Consider the following 16,833-nt stretch of genomic DNA (forward strand, 5'->3'; position numbering starts at 1 on the left):
CAGAGGACGAGGAGCTACTAAAATGATTGGTTAGAGTTCAAGACATTGACATGTTCACTGGTAGGACCACAGCGCTAAAAGGCCATGTATGTTCAAGCATGCTGTCCTGCCTCTGTCTCTGCTTCTATAGCTCTGAATTACTGAGTTAAGACAAAGTCTTTTGTAAACTTTCACCCTTTTTCACCCTCATTCTAAACTTGCTGGTTTTCGAATTTTTATTTATAATGGGAAAGAGGGTGAACCCTATTTTGGTTCGCTAAGTTAGGGTCCCTGAATCTATGACTGAAAGCTAATTCTTGGCATTGAGGGCCCTTGATCAGCTTTTAGTAGCATGGGGTTCATGGAGTAGATCCTTCTTCAGGAGCATACATGAAAGAGGGACATTTGATAGAACCGGATCTGGCTATTTTTGTATTCATGGTTATCATGATATCTGAAATCCTTCATTCTTATCTTAACTTCTACCAATACTGTCCAAGTTTATGACATTATCCTGGACATTTCAGAGCTAATAAAATACTATACAAACTATCTTAACACATGTTGGTAAACAATGGTGGGACTTATGTAATCACATGCAAGTACAGATTATAAATAAATAAGTCTTTTGTGGATGGGTTTATAGAAAAAGAATTCATTTGTTGTCTAGTCCAAGGGCATTTCCTCTCCAGTCCTCAGGAGGACTGGTGAAGAGGAATAGGTAGAAAATTTCCCAGTATCAGATGCATTTTAGATTGGAATTCTGCATGGATTACATAGATTACAGAATGTGGTGAGGTGAAAACAGAACTGGTTTGGGAGATAAGGAATGTGGGTTTCTTTCATCAACTCATCTTGAGAATTGGAGCAAGGAACATTTGAAAAAGTTGGCTTAAAGTTCAACATTCAGAAAACGAAGATCATGGCATCTGGTCCCATCAATTCATGGGAAATAGATGGGGAAACAGTGGAAACAGTGTCAGACTTTATTTTTGGGGGCTCCAAAATCACTGCAGATGGTGACTGCAGCCATGAAATTAAAAGACGCTTACTCCTTGGAAGGAAAGTTATGACCAACCTAGATAGCATATTCAAAAGCAGAGACATTACTTTGCCAACAAAGGTCCATCTAGTCAAGGCTATGGTTTTTCCTGTGGTCATGTATGGATGTGAGAGTTGGACTGTGAAGAAGGCTGAGTGCCGAAGAATTGATGCTTTGGAACTGTGGTGTTGGAAAAGACTCTTGAGAGTCCCTTGGACTGCAAGGAGATCCAACCAGTCCATTCTGAAGGAGATCAGCCCTGGGATTTCTTTGGAAGGAATGATGCTAAAGCTGAAACTCCAGTACTTTGGCCACCTCCTGAGAAGAGTTGACTCATTGGAAAAGACTCTGATGCTGGGAAGGATTGGGGGCAGGAGGAGAAGGGGACGACAGAGGATGAGATGGCTGGATGGCATCACTGACTCAATGGATGTGAGTCTAAGTGAACTCTAGGAGTTGGTGATGGACAGGGAGGCCTGGCGTGCTGCGATTCATGGGGTCGCAGAGTCGGACATGACTGAGCAACTGAACTGAACTGAGGTCACCATCTGCAGGATGGAGTAATTGGCTGTGGTTGCTCTGCTGCTTTCCCCTTCAAGTATCCTATGCCTGACCTGGCTCTGTTTGAAGGGGAACACATCTTAGGCTGAAATACATTTGCTGGAGAAAGGTTGGATTTCAGAAATGGAAAAATTTTTTTATTGCTCCTAACACTCCCTTGTCCCTCCTTCTTTCTCCCTTTTGGTGAAACGTGGATGTATACATAATAAGAAAACTATGATCTAAGAGATGAATGTCCTTGGGTTCATGGAAATTTTTTCTCTTTCTCTTCCTCCTGTCAGCTGAAGTCAGTGCCATTAGTTTGTTTATTCCACTGCGCCCTTCCATTCCTTAGCATCTCCCTTGATTAAGGTCTCAGTGATAAGCTAGGTTTTTCTTTAGTATGTAAAAAAAATCCCAGAAATATTAGATGCAGCACCGTGCATGGGCGACAGTGATAGGTCCCAGGGCTCATTCTCAGAGCCCAGGAGCCATGACAGACAGAATGCATTCCTGGAATGAGGCCCAACACCACACGAACAGAAAAACGTTACGTGTATATTCAGTTGGAGGCATAGAAGTCTCACCAGAATTAAGGGCATGTGGCTGTCTTTAACTACGCGTGTGCTTCTGAGGTTTGTGGGAGTACCAAGGTGGAAATGCTGCACAGTTTAAGAGCCTGAACCCCTTTATCCTGACTCCTTCTTCTCTCATTTTGTATGTAAAAATAGCCTTGTGACCTGGCAGTGATCTCAGTCTTTGCTTGTCCTTTCTCTCCTTCTGTGAGCTATTTTTTAAAAACCCTCTTGTAAACCAGGTACCTAATGCCATTTTATTTTAGAACTACCACACAGACCAACTTTACAGGAATTTGTCCACATTTAAATCTGGCCCAGCACATTCCCCTTCTCACAGTTCAGCAAAGATGACCCCGTCCACTTTCTGCTATGCGAGTAGGAGAAGAAAACTCCTGGCTTGCTTTCTGGCACATAGCTGTACATGGCAAGTACAGCTCACATCTTCAATTTTGGTAAAGGTGGATCTTCTGATTTATTTCTTATTTAGAAACCAGCTAACAGATTCCCCCACCCCACCATGAGACGGTGTTGAAATGAGAGGATTATTTTTTCTTTTTCCAGATCCCTACAGAATAGAGTGTTCCATCTCCATGAGATTTCAAAGTCTGTGGTGGAATCAATCCTGTTTTCCTGTTTGTTGGTCACGTGATGACGTGACAACTCCAGGGGTGGTGTCCCACATGGTGACACAGCCTCGGTGAACACTCACAAGCACATCTGGCTCCAGCCGTAGGCACATAGGTCTCTTGGAGGTTTGGGGGAACAGCAGAACTACAGTTGAAAGAACATAAAAGTGAGAAAGCACTTGAGATTCTCTAGACAGCTAAATATTTACCATGTGTCTTTCTGTATATGGTGTCAGGCTTGTTGCAAAGTAAACTTCTCCAGGCCGGGCTTGTACCAACCTGAATGAATGGAACATTTTCCTGGTGATTCAGTTCAGCTCAACAAGTATTTAGTGAGCTTCTGAACACTGTTTGCTATGGAAAATACAAAAGAAGTCCAGCAATTGAAGGCATGATCACAGCCCTTGAGCAAATTTTGATCTGCCTGGAAAGACAAAATTTAACAGTGAAAATTGTAACACAATATTTAATTAGCTTTGAAGGCAGGCTACCTTCCAACTTCTTAACATTTTTCACATCATAATACACATAGAAAAGATATTTAAATAGTATCCGAATATATTTAGAAGCACTTACATGAGATTTGGTTAAAAAAAAAAGCTTAAACACTTTTATAATGTACAGTTGGGACAATAAAAATGTAATGTGAAGTATTAAAGGATATATGAAATAGCGAATTTATGAAAAACTTCCAAAAATATTTTCAAATATTTTTGGGGAAATTGAAGTTGCTTTTACAAACATGTTTTTTTTTTGTTGTTGTTGTTTTTTAACAATTAAAAGTTTGAAGTGGTTACATGCAATTCCTGATCAAGACTTTCTAATGATGATCACTTCAAGGTCTGGAGAACCATAAGTGAGAAACCTTGTTCAAATATACATGATACAAAATGTAAAGCAAATTTTAATACTGTAAAGAAGTTTGCAATAGCTGAAATTACATTTAAAGATCCTAACAACTTTCTTTCCTTTTACTAACAAAGGAAATCAACTCTTCAAGTTTTTCATATACTCACATGAACTTTTTCTTATTGAGGTGAACTTAACATAACCATTTTAGAGTATATAATACAGTGGCATTAGTACATTCACAATGTTGTGTAACAAAACACCTCTCTCTAGTTTCAAAACCTTTTCATCATCCAAGAATAACATCTCATACCCATGAAGTAATCACTTTCCTTTCCCCTCTCCTTCCATCTCCAGATGACTACCAACCTGCTTTCTGTATATTTGAATCTGCCTATTCTGGATATTTCATATAAAAGGAATCACACAATATGTGATCTTTGTGTCTGGCTACTTTCTCTTAACATGTTTTTGAAGTTCATTCAAACTGTAGCATGTATCAATACTGCATTCATTTTATAATGGACTAATATTGTATGTGTTTATCCATTCATCCATTGTTGGTCATTTGGGTTGTTTTCACCTTTTGGCTACAATGAATGTTATGAACATGCATAAGCAAGTTGAGTTTGATTGCCTATTTTCAGTTCTTCGGCATATAACCCTAACAGGAGAATTTCAGAGTCATATGGTAATTCTAAGTTTAACTTTTTTGAAGGAACTGCCAAACTGTTTCCACAAAAGCTGTACACTTTTACATTCCCACCAACAATGCGTGACGATTCTTATTTCATCTAATATTTGTCAGAATGATTATCATCAAAAAGACTATAGATAACAAATGCTGGTGAGGATGTGCAGGAAGGGGAATACTTGTACACTTTTGGTGGGAATTTACAATGGAATTTACCAAGTTACAGTGCAATATCTGTGGAAACCAGTATAGAAGCTCCTTTAAAAACTAAAATTAAAAGGACAATATGATCCAGCAGTTCCACTTCTGGCTATATATCTGAAAAACATGAAAACACTAATTTGAAAAGATAACATGCACCCCAATGTTCATAGCACCTCTGTTTACAATAGCCAAGACCTAGAAGCAACCTGTGCTGTGCTGTGCATAGTCGCTCAATCATGTCTGACTCTTTGTGACCTCATGGACTGCAGCCCATCAGGTTGCTCTGTCCACAGGGATTCTCCAGGGAAGAATACTGGGAATACTGGAGTGGGTTGCTATGCCCTCCTCCAGAGGAACTTCCCAACCCAGGGACTGAACTCAGGTCTCCCACATTGCAGACAGATTATTTACCAAGTGAGCCACCAGGGAAGCCCAAGAATACTGGAATGGGTAGCCTATCCCTTCCCTAGGGGGTCTTCCCAACCCAGGAACCGAACCCAGGTCTCTTGCATTGCAGGCGGATTATTTACCAGCTGATCTACCAGGGAAGCCCAGGAGCAACCGAAGTGTCTCTCAACAGATGAACAGAGAAAGATGTGGCCTATATATACAATGGAATACTCTTCAGCCATAAAAGAATAAAATTTTGTCCTTTGCAACAACATGGATTGACCAGGAGGTATTATGCTTAGTGAAATAAGTTCAGTTCAGTTCAGTTCAGTCACTCAGTCGTGTCCGACTCTTTGTGACCCCATGAATCGCAGCACGCCAGGTCTCACTGTCCATCACCAACTCCCGGAGTTCACTCAGACTCACGTCCACCGAGTCAGTGATGCCATCCAGCCATCTCATCCTCTGTCGTCCCCTTCTCCTCCTGCCCCCAATCCCTTCCAGCATCAGAGTCTTTTCCAATGAGTCAACTCTTCGCATGAGGTGGCCAAAGTACTGGAGTTTCAGCTTTAGTGTCATTCCTTCCAAAGAAATCCCAGGGCTGATCTCCTTCAGAATGGACTGGTTGGATCTCCTTGCAGTCCAAGGAACTCTCAAGAGTCTTCTCCAATACCACAGTTCAAAAGCATCAATTCTTCGGCGCTCACCTTTCTTCACAGTCCGACTCTCGCATCCATACATGACCACTGGAAAAACCATAGCCTTGACTAGACAGACCTTTGTTGGCAAAGTAATGTCTCTGCTTTTGAATATGCTATCTAGGTTGGTCATAACTTTCCTTCCAAGGAGTAAGCGTCTTTTAATTTCATGGCTGCAGTCACCATCTGCAGTGATTTTGGAGCCCCCCAAAATAAAGTCTGACACTGTTTCCACTGTTTCCCCATCTATTTCCCATGAATTGATGGGACCAGATGCCATGATCTTCGTTTTCTGAATGTTGAGCTTTAAGCCAACTTTTTCACTCTCCACTTTCACTTTCATCAAGAAGCTTTTTGGTTCCTCTTCACTTTCTGCCGTAAGGGTAGTATCTGCATATCTGAGGTTATTGATATTTCTCCCGGCAATCTTGATTCCAGCTTGTGTTTCTTCCAGCCCAGAGTTTCTCATGATGTACTCTGCATAGAAGTTAAATAAACAGGGTGACAATACACAGCCTTGACGTACTCCTTTTCCTATTTAGAACCAGTCTGTTGTTCCATGTCCAGTTCTAACTGTTGCTTCCTGACCTGCATATAGGTTTCTCAAGAGGCAGGTCAAGTGGTCTGGTATTCCCATCTCTTTCAGAATTTTCCACAGTTTGTTGTGATCCACACAGTCAAAGGCTTTGGCATAGTCAATAAAGCAGAAATAGATGTTTTTCTGGAACTCTTTTCCTTTTTACATGATCCAGCGGATGTTTGCAATTTGATCTCTGGTTCCTCTGCCTTTTCTAAATCCAGCTTGAACATCTGGAAGTTCACGGTTCATGTATTGCTGAAGCCTGGCTTGGAGAATTTTGAGCATTACTTTACTAGCGTGTGAGATGAGTGCAATTGTGTGGTAGTTTGAGCATTCTTTGGCATTGCCTTTCTTTGGGATTGGAATGATCAACTATACTTCAATTTTTAAAAAGACGTCATTCTAAATCATTCAGGATATGAAATTTTTTTCAAAATTTTCTTGGTGTCTGACCTTTGGGTAGTCTCTTAGTGAGCTTCCTTCACCAAGAGCACAGTGTTATCAGTGGGTGGCAATTGGAGAAATGATTACTCTAGGAGTCCATTGTTTTTATCTATTGTTTTTGCTTTCTATTTCTAAGGACTGGGGCTCCAATGAACCAAGAGGTCTTGTTAAAAATACTAAAGGCATGGAGTAAAAGGCATATAATTGCTGGCAGGCCTACGCTTTGGGCAAGTTCTGGCCACAGGAGGAGGCTCTTCTCCTTTTATTGCTTGTTTTAGGTGAATTATTATAATCATTGCAATGAACAGTTATGGTTGGAGTAGGAAACCGGGAAGTGTTTAAATTAGAATCAGATGGCAAAGGGCAGGGACTACACATATTTCACACACTTTCTCCAGTGAGATGATCTAGATTATACATGTGGGTTTTGGGACATCAGAATTTTCTAGAAATTGATCAAAGCTCAAGATATAAATATAGCCATATGAAGGCTGCTGCTTAGGGAGCAAGAGTGTAGCTGATCCTTGGTTCCTTCAGAAGTGAGTAACTGCTTCTCTGGATTGGCCTAGCCATTGGAGTCTCCATGCCATTCCCCTAGTGCTGGCTTGCAGATCTTTTTCCTGCTTATTAATTCCTGTACTGGAGAGGACTGGTGGCCAGGGCTGTTGGGGGAGGGTAGGGAGAGTGACCCCAATTAAGGATTTTGTTTCTTATTTTTCAGTTTTAGCCTAGGGTGCATGGTAAAGGAGACTAATGTTCAAAATGTGGTTTGGAGGTTAAAGATAGGTTTAATTTATTAATTCTGCCCTTCTCTTTCTCCTCGCTTACCACATACAGCCAGGAATTGACGATATAGCAATTCTCTGTGTGGGGAAAATACAGTTTGAGGGTGTGTGTAAAGGAGGAAGAGGACTAATCCCACCTTTCTTACTATGAATCCCACTTTTTAAGTGTACAGTGTTCTCTTGACTGGGTTGAGTTATTATCAGAAGACCAGAAGCTTTCCTCTTTTGTAACTGCAGTGGAAACGGCTGCAGGGAAAACAGCATGCAGGTCAGAAAGTTGTTGTTACTGAGTTTAGTTGCAAAATGGTAGCTGCTTTAGGAGATGAAAATGGTGTTTACAACATTGACTTGGTGTTGAACTTTAGCTCCTGATCAGAGTTGTTTATTTTCACGTCTGTCTATGGGAACTACTTTTTAAATGTTTTAATCAAAATACATCTTCTGTTCTATTGATATCAACAGATATTTCCTGATGACTTGGGGACTGTGAACTTAATTGAGTCACAAGTTTGTAGATTTTCTCTTTAAATATCATAATGCTGATGACAATAATGCAGAGGATGATGAATGAAACCTACAATTTCACCTGCACAAACTCACCTGTCCCTAAAGTCTCCATCAAATGGAGGCTTTGGAACCTGAGGAGAGCAGAGAGTCATCAGACAGACTGATTTAGCCACTTGCCATCTCTATGACCTTGGGCATGTTAGTTAACCTAAGTTTCCTGATCTGAAAAATAAGAATTATAGTAGTGGAACTACTTCGAGTGAGTATTTATCATTCCTTTTAGTTGCCCAGCATGCAGAATCTCCCTCCAATGTTGAAGGGATGCTTTCACTATATGATGCCACCTACTTGCTCTCCCAGCCTCCCTTGCGACTTGGATAGGCACCTGCCCCAGACGTGCAGGTCAAAGGGGACTTTGCCTAGGGGATAGTGGCAGAAGGACCAAGTTCCTGGGGCAGCAGTGGTAGCAGATACGGCAGTGCTAGTGGCGGCATCATGTCCAGGGTTAGGAGGGTCAGAAGCCTCATTAGTACAAGCTGCACTGGCCATTGCCCAGATCAGTGATGGTCATCTCAACAAACTGGGTCAGCGATAAGAGTTTACGTGGTGTTCCTAGCTGTAGAACTTCAAAACTGGTGCTCTCTGTCAACAGACCTGAGTTGCTGTGAACTTTTCTAGGTAGAAATTTTGAAAGTGATTGTGGGAAGGAATCAATATATACAACCTTGATTTTCATAGTGAACTGGAAGAGACTGGACTTAGTCTAACTTTCTCACTTACAGATAAGGATGGCTCAGGGATTTTAAGTGAATTACTCAGTGCCACCAGCTAGTGGCAGGTATGAGCTAGAGCAAGAATTTTCTGAATTCTGAGCCTTTTGTTCTTTATCCCACGTACTGCCTCATACTATTTCAATTTAAGTGTTTAACAGACCAATATGGCTGGTATGGCTTAGGTTCTATGAGGAATTGTAAGAGACTGTGGGTGGCATTCTAGATTTTTCAGTGAAACAGTGGAATAAATACATAACCAGAACAAACAGAGATCAGAGGTAGAATATACACATAACCAGAGAGAATAAGGAGAAAGCAATGGCACCCCACTCCAGTACTCTTGCCTGGAAAATCCCATGGACGGAGGAGCCTGGTGGGCTGCAGTCCGTGGGGTCGCTAAGAGTCAGACACGACTGAGCAACTTCACTTTACTTTTCACTTCATGCATTGGAGAAGGAAATGGCAACCCACTCCAGTGTTCTTGCCTGGAGAATCCCAGGGACGGGGGAGCCTGCTGGGCTGCCATTGATGGGGTTGCACAGAGTCGGACACGACTGAAGCGACTTAGCAGCAGCAGCAGTAGCAGCAGCAGAGAGAATAAAAGTGAAAGTGAAATCGTGTCCGACTCTTTGCGACCACATGGACTGTAGCCTACCAGGCTCCTCCATCCATGGGATTTTCCAGGCAAGAATACTGGAGTAGATTGCCATTTCTTGCTCCAGGGGATCTTCCCAATCCAGGGATCGAACCTGGGTCTCCTGCTTTGCAGGCAGATGCTTTACCATCTGAGCCACCAGGGAAGCCAAGAGAGAATAAAGACCAGAGTAAAAGAGCACAGCACACACCAGTCCCTGTGGCTGTGGACCCACAGGGAAAGGCATTCTCCATGGGCTGAAGTTAGGGAAGTTCTCATGCAGAGGCTGTGAACTGAAGTGGGCGTGTGGGTGCAGATTACTTTTTTTTTTTTGGCCATACTGTGTGGCTTGCAGGAACTTAGCTCCCCAATCAACGATTGAACCCATGCCCTCAGCAGTGAAAATGTGGAATCCTAACCACTGAATTGCCAGGGAATTCCCATAGATTACTTTTTTAAAAAAAAAGTTACTATTACTACTACTAAGTCGCTTCAGTCGTGTCCCACTCTGTGCGACCCCACAGACGGCAGCCCACCAGGCTCCGCCATCCCTGGGATTCTCCAGGAGGTAAAGGCAAAGTAAGACATTTACTTATGAGTTTGTTTCTGAGAGAGCATCATGGTAGACTTTTTAAAAATATCACGGAAATGATAGAATATGAAGTATGATGCTTAATTAAATAAAACAAAAATTTTAAATCTCTGCTGTAAGCTCTTTGAGGATGTTCTGTTGATTGTCTTAATCATCTTTGGACATTTAAATCATAACCATAATAAGTTGGAATGTTAATGAAAGCATCTTTATGGCATTTCTATATCATTCAGTGGTTTTTTAAAGTATATTTATGTGCATAGCCTTTGATCACTATGACAATAATGAGACATAGGCAGGGTAGACATTTTTAAAATTCAAAGATGAAGAAACTAAAGCTCAGCATGGTTAAAGAGTTTGCCCACATCATAAAGCAAGTTGGTTTATTTAACAAAACTAAGTTCAGATGTCTTGATTTCTGGTCTAAAAACCTATCTCCTAAGAATCTCCGAAAAATCCATGTGTCAAAAAGCAACTTGAGAAAATCTGTATATTGTGGTAATAGCCTAATTTGATTGGATATACTTCTGCTTCTCTCCCTATTTCAAAGCTTATTTACCCCTGCGCATAAAGACACATCTACACACACCACCAATTTCAGGTTGTCTAAATGATGGTTATGAAATGAGTCTGTTGGTTTACTGATAGCTAACTGGCTTGGAGCTCCATGCTATAGAGAGGTCATGAACTCGATCTTATGAGGAATCACGAAGCTCACTGAGCCTGGCATTTTCTTCTGGAGAATGTTGACGTAGGAGGTGAAAGTTTTACGCCAGACAGTCTCATATCTAGAATTCTTCTCAAGAGGGGGCCCTGATGTAATTCTAATCTGTCAGCAGTGAAGACGTTATTTCTCCTTGATAGCCAAAAAAGATAATGGGAAGAGGAATCTGAAACTTGGAATCTGCAGTTCATAGGTAGAGAGTGCCAAGAATCATGCCTCGGGTTGCTTTTTTTTTTTTTTGGTCTTAGAATATTATCTCTTTTCTTCCTCTTTCCCACCTTCTCTCTCTTTTTCCCTTCTCTCCCTTCCTCTCACCCTTCCTTCTTTTCTCTGTTTCACAAATAAGAGTCTACTTAGCTGGAAACTATATCCTGTTATAAAATAGTTTGCCAATCCAGTTCTCAAGTTACTCAGCTTTTCAGCATCATTTAACACTGTTCATCACCCCCTACCCATGCCATCTTGAAACAGTTCTCTTCTGGCTTCTACTCTCTACTGGTTTTAGAGAAAGTCAACTAACTTTCTCCTTCTTCTTCCTTGATTTCCTTTGAGGCTTGATTAAATGTTAGAATTCCTAAAGGCTTAGTCCTAGACCCTGTTTGTTCTTGTCTTGCTCTAAGCATTGTCCTCAGATGAGCTCTATGACCAGGCTTGAATTCCCATCTACAGAACTGTGACTTGGAAATTTTTATTTATTTATTTTTTATATATTTCTTTTCTTTTTTTTAAGCTGAACTTTTAATTCTCTCTCTCTATTTTTTTTTACTTTACAATATTGTATTGGTTTTGCCATACATTGGCATGAATCTGCCACGAGTTTACATGCGTTCCCCATCCTGAACCCCCCCCCCCACCTCCCTCTCCCTAACATCCCTCTGGGTCATCCCAGTGCACCAACCCTGAGCATCCTGTATCATGCATAGAACCTGGACTGGAGATTTGTTTCACATATGATAATATACATGTTTCAATGCCACTCTCCCAAATCATCCCACCCTCACCCTCTCCCACAGAGTCCAGAAGACTGTTCTATACATTTGTGTTTCTTTTGCTGTCTCACATACAGGGTTATCGTTACCATCTTTCTAAATTCCATATATATGCATTAGTATACTCTATTGGTGTTTTTCTTTTTGGCTTACTTCACTCTGTATAATAGGCTCCAGTTTCATCCACCTCATTAGAACTGATTCACATGTATTCTCTTTAATGGCTGAGTAATAATCCATTGTGTATATGTACCACAGCTTTCTTATCCATTCGTCTGCTGATGGACATCTAGGTTGCTTCCATGTCTTGGCTATTATAAACAGTGCTGCGATGAACATTGGGGTACACGTGTCTCTTTCAATTCTGGTTTCCTTAGTATGTATGCCCAGCAGTGGGATTGCCGGGTCATATGGCAGTTCTATTTCCAGTTTTTTAAAGAATCTCCACACTCTTCTCCATAGTGGCTGTACTAGTTTACATTCCCACCAACAGTGTAAGAGGGTTCCCTTTTCTCCACACCCTCTCCAGCATTTATTGCTTGTAGACATTTCGATAGCAGCCATTCTGACTGGCATGAAATGGTACCTCTTTGTGGTTTTGATTTGCATTTCTCTGATAATGAGTGATGTTGAGCATCTTTTCATGTGTTTGTTAGCCATCTGTATGTCTTCTTTGGAGAAATGTCTATTTAGTTCTTTGGCCCACTTTTTGATTGGGTCATTTATTTTTCTGAAATTGAGCTGCAGGTGTTGCTTGTATATTTTTGAGATTAATTCTTTGTCAGTTGCTTCATTTGCTATTATTTTCTCCCATTCTGAAGGCTGTCTTTTCACCTTGCTTATAGTTTCCTTGTTGTGCAGAAGCTTTTAATTTTAATTAGGTCCCACTTGTTTATTTTTGCTTTTATTTCCAGTACTCTGGGACATAGAGGATCTTGCTGTGATTTATGTCAGAGAGTGTTTTGCCTATGTTCTCCTCTAGGAGTTTTATAGTTTCTGGTCTTATGTTTAGATCTTTAAGCCATTTTGAGTTTATTTTTATGTATGGTGTTAGAAAAGGTTCTAGTTTCATTCTTTTACAAGTAGTTGACCAGTTTTCCCAGTATCACTTGTTAAAGAGATTGTCTTTTCTCCATTGTATATTCTTGCCTCCTTTGTCAAAGATAAGGTGTCCATAGGTGCGTGGATTTGTCTCTGGGCTTTCTATTTTGTTCCATTGATCTATATTTCTGTCTTTGTGCCAGTACCATGCTGTCTTGATGACTGTGGCTTTGTAGTAGAGCCTGAAGTCAGGCGGGTTGATTCCTCCAGTTCCATTCTTCTTTCTCAAGATTGCTTTGGCTATTCGAGGTTTTTTGTATTTCCATACAAATTGTGAAATTATTTGTTCTGCTACTACTAAGTCACTTCAGTCGTGTCCTACTTTGTGTGACCCCATAGACGGAAGCCCACCAGGCTCCCCTGTCCCTGGGATTCTCCAGGCAATAACACTGGAGTGGGTTGCCATTTCCTTCTCCAATGCATGAAAGTAAAAAGTGAAAGTGAAGTCGCTCAGTCGCGTCCGACCCTCAGCAACCCCATGGATTGCAGCCTACCAGGCTCCTCCATCCATGGGATTTTCCAGGCAGGAGTACTGGAGTGGGGTGCCATTGCCTTCTCTGTGAAAAATACCGTTGGTAGCTTGATAGGGATTGCATTGAATTTATAGATTGCTTTGGGTAGTATACTCATTTTCACTATATTGATTCTTCTGACCCATGAACAGAGTATATTTCTCCATCTATTAGTGTCCTCTTTGATTTCTTTCACCAGTGTTTTATAGTTTTCTATATATAGGTCTTTATTCTTTTCGTTGCAATGGTGAATGGAATTGTTTCCTTAATTTCTCTTTCTATTTTCTCATTTTAGTGTATAGGAATGCAAGGAATTTCTGCGTGTTAATTTTATATCCTGAAGCTTTACTGTATTCATTGATTAGCTCTAGTAATTTTCTGGTGGAGTCTTTAGGGTTTTCCATGTAGAGGATCATATCATCTGCAAACAGTGAGAGTTTTACTTCTTCTTTTCCAGTTTGGATTCCTTTTATTTCTTTTTCTGCTCTGATTGCTGTGGCCAAAACTTCCAAAACTATGTTGAATAGTAGTGGTGAGAGTGGGCACCCTTGTCTTGTTCCTGACTTTAGGGGAAATGCTTTCAATTTTTCACCACTGAGGATAATGTTTTCTGTGGGCTTGTCATATATAGTTTTTATTATGTTGAGGTATGTTCCTTCTATTCCTGCTTTCTGGAGAGTTTTTATCATAAATGGATGTTGAATTTTGTCAAAGGCTTTCTCTGCGTCTATTGAGATAATCATATGGCTTTTATTTTTCAATTTGTTAATGTGGTGTATTACACTGATTGATTTGCAGATATTGAAGAATCCTTGCATCCCTGGGATAAAGCCCATTTGGTCATGATGTATGATCTTTTTAATGTGTTGTTGAATTCTGATTGCTAGAATTTTGTGAAGGATTTTTGCATCTATGTTCATCAGTGATATTGGCCTGTAGTTTTCTTTTTTTGTGGCATCTTTGTCAGGTTTTGGTATTAGGGTGATGGTGGCCTCACAGAATGAGTTTGGAAGTTTACCTTCCTCTGCAATTTTCTGGGAGAGTTTGAGTGGGATAGGTGTTAGCTCTTCTCTAAATTTTTAGTAGAATTCAGCTGTGAAGCTGTCTGGACCTGGGCTTTTGTTTGCTGGAAGATTTCTGATTACAGTTTCAATTTCCGTGCTTGTGATGGGTCTGTTAAGATTTTCCGTTTCATCCTGGTTCAGTTTTGGAAAGTTGTACTTATCTAAGAATTTGTCCATTTCTTCCAAGTTGTCCATTTTATTGGCAAATAATTGCTGATAGTAGTCTCTTATGATCCTTTGTATTTCTGTGTTGTCTGTTGTGATCTCTCCATTTTCATTTCTAATTTTATTGGTTTGATTTTTCTCCCTTTGTTTCTTGATGAGTCTGGCTAATGGTTTGTCAATTTTATTTATCCTTTCAAAGAACAAGCTTTTGGCTTTGCTGATATTTGCTATGGTCTCTTTTGTTTCTTTTGCATTTATTTCTGCCCTAATTTTAAAGATTTCTTTCCTCCTATTAACCCTGGGGTTCTTCATTTCTTCCTTTTCTAGTTGCTTTAGGTGTAGAGTTAGGTTATTTATTTGACTTTTTTCTTGTTTCTTGAGGTATGCCTGTATTGCTATGAACCTTCCCCTTAGCACTGCTTTTATAGTGTCCCACGGGTTTTGGGTTGTTGTGTTCTCATTTTCATTCCTTTCTATGCATATTTTGATTTCTTTTTTGATTTCTTCTGTGATTTGTTGGTTATTCAGCAGCGTGTTTTTCAGCCTCCATATGTTGGAGTTTTTAATAGTTTTTCTACTGTAATTGAGATTTAATCTTACTGCATTGTGGTCAGAAAAGGTGCTTGGAATGATTTCAATTTTTTTGAATTTACCAAGGCTAGATTTATGGCCCAGGATGTCATCTATCCTGGAGAAGGTTTCATGTGTGCTTGAGAAAAAGGTGAAATTCGTTGTTTTGGGGTGAAATGTCCTATAGATAGCAATTAGGTCTAACTGATCCATTGTATCATTTAAAGTTTGTGTTTACTTTTTAAATTTCTGTTTAGTTGATCTACCCATAGGTGTGAGTGAGGTATTAAAGTCTCCCACTATTATTGTGTTATTGTTAATTTCCCCTTTCATACTTGTTAGCATTTGTCTTACCTATTGCAGTGCTCCTACATTGGGTGCATATATATTTATAATTGTTATATCTTCTCCTTGGATTGATCCTTTGATCATTATGTTGTGTCCTTCTTTGTCTCTTTTCACAGCCTTTGTTTTAAAGTCTATTTTATCTGATATGAGTATTGCTACTCTTGCTTTCTTTTGGTCTCTTTTGCATGGAATATCTTTTTCCAGCCCTTCTCTTTCAGTCTGTATGTGTCCCTTGTTTTGAGGTGGGTCTCTTGTAGACAACATATATAGGGGTCTTGTTTTTGTATCCATTCAGCCAGTCTTTGTCTTTTGGTTGGGGCATTTAACCCATTTGTGTTTAAGGTAATTATTGATAAGTATGATCCCGTCTATGGGGTCACACAGAGTCAGACATGACTGAAGTGACTTAGCAGCAGCAGCATGATCCCATTGCCATTTACTTTATTGTTTTGGGTTCAAGTTTAGACACCCTTTCTGTGTTTCCTATCTAGAGAAGATCCTTTAGCATTTGTTGGAGAGCTGGTTTGGTGGTGCTGAATTCTCTCAGCTTTTGCCTGTCTGTAAAGCTTTTGATTTCTCCTTCATATTTGAATGAGATCCTTGCTGGGTACAGTAATCTGGGCTGTAAGTTATTTTCTTTCATCACTTTAAGTATGTCCTGCCATTCCCTCCTGGCCTGAAGAGTTTCTATTGAAAGATCAGCTGTTATCCTTAAGGGAATCCCCTTGTGTGTTATTTGTTGTGTTTCCCTTGCTGCTTTTAATATTTGTTCTTTGTGTTTGATCTTTGTTAATTTGATTAATATGTGTCTTGGGGTGTTTCGCCTTGGGTTTATCCTGTTTGGGACTCTCTGGGTTTCTTGGACTTGGGTGATTATTTCCTTCCCCATTTTAGGGAAGTTTTCAACTATTATCTCCTCAAGTATTTTCTCATGGTCTTTCTTTTTGTCTTCTTCTTCTTGGACTCCTATGATTCGAATGTTGGGGCATTTAACATTGTACCAGAGGTCTCTGAAATTGTCCTCATTTCTTTTAATCATAATTTCTAGCTCATGTCTCTCCTTTGAATGCCAGGGCATGTATAACCTTATAAATCCACTTGGTATCACAAAACACCTTAAATTCAACATGAGTAAGACAATCATGTTCCCCCACCAATCTTGCTGTTTCCAAGTCTCAGTGAACAAAGCAGCATTCTGCAGTTGCGGTGACCTGGGCATCATTTTCTGTCTCAAACTCAGTATCAGTTCATCAGCAACCACAATATTCCCCACATCCAGCCTCTTCTTGCCATGCTGCTACCACCACTGGTCTTGACTTAAGTTACTTTTCACCTACACTACTGCATGATCCTCCTAACAGCTCTGCTTGTGTCTTTTAAGCCTTCTTAAATTATTACAGGTTAACAGTGAAGTTCAAGTTGTGACAGTATTGACATAAGGAGCC

General features: G+C 40.2%; 1 non-coding gene across 1 annotated transcript; it reads right to left on the reverse strand.

The window, feature by feature from the left end:
* Window positions 1-9,417: 9,417 nt before the first annotated feature.
* Window positions 9,418-9,489, reverse strand: TRNAC-GCA (transfer RNA cysteine (anticodon GCA)). Its single transcript has one exon. It is a non-coding gene; the product is annotated as a tRNA-Cys (tRNA).
* Between the last annotated feature and the right edge of the window lie 7,344 nt (window positions 9,490-16,833).

Source organism: Bubalus kerabau, chromosome 1, assembly GCF_029407905.1.
Source record: "Bubalus kerabau isolate K-KA32 ecotype Philippines breed swamp buffalo chromosome 1, PCC_UOA_SB_1v2, whole genome shotgun sequence".
Lineage (NCBI taxonomy): Eukaryota > Metazoa > Chordata > Mammalia > Artiodactyla > Bovidae > Bubalus > Bubalus kerabau.